The sequence below is a fragment of the Camelina sativa genome, chromosome 15, assembly GCF_000633955.1.
Source record: "Camelina sativa cultivar DH55 chromosome 15, Cs, whole genome shotgun sequence".
In the NCBI taxonomy this organism is placed as follows: domain Eukaryota; kingdom Viridiplantae; phylum Streptophyta; class Magnoliopsida; order Brassicales; family Brassicaceae; genus Camelina; species Camelina sativa.
The window spans coordinates 30,150,499-30,151,379 of NC_025699.1; positions in this window are offsets into that span (position 1 = coordinate 30,150,499).

Sequence of the window (881 nt, forward strand, 5' to 3'; positions counted from 1 at the left end):
GCTGGTTTTAAACCATGACAAAAATCTATGGAGAAGACGATCATAGAAAATATTTTGTTACCTAAAAAATCTGAATTTTAATTGGGAATTTTCCAAAATTATAGTTACACCCTCTAATATGTTAATAATTACAATATGATGTGTTAATAAAAGAGTCACTGGTTTGAGTCGTGCGACCAACAAAAGAACAGGACCATTATCATCAAAAGAACAATAAGTTATATAGGCTTTGACCAGATACTTAATATCTAGTACACATTGGTCATTTTAGACTCAAGTGTATGTTCTTATAATATAGTATGCCAAAAATTACAAAAACTGATTAGAAAAACATAAACAAATTTCAATTCTAGATTCGAAAATGAAATAGGAATTTAAAGAGGTTTTGAACATTCAATTAACTGCAGACTGAATCATGTAAGAATGGTATTTGTATATTAGTATTTGTGACAACCCGTCCCGTGGATCCTGCTAGCCTCACTGCTAACCCACTAGCCCACCGCTAGCCGCCCAACGGACTCCAAGCTGGCCCTGCAGGGCATCGATCCTAACCCATCACTGTGGAAATCCACATCCACCAGTAGGTTATTGGTGCGCTAGGCGTTCCCGAACTTTGGTACCCACCCTTTAACAACCTTCCCACAGGACAAGTTGCCACCAATTGACTTTGTCATATAAAAATCGATTTTTATTTAACAACCCGTCCCGTGGACCCCACTAGCCTCACTGCTAGCCTACTAGCCTCACTGCTAGCCGCCCAAACGGACCCCAAGCTGGCCCTGCAGGGCATCGATCCTAACCCATCACTGTGGATATCCCAATCCACCAGTAGGTTATTGGTGCGCCAGGCGTTCCTCGAACCCTGGTCCCCACCCTTTAAC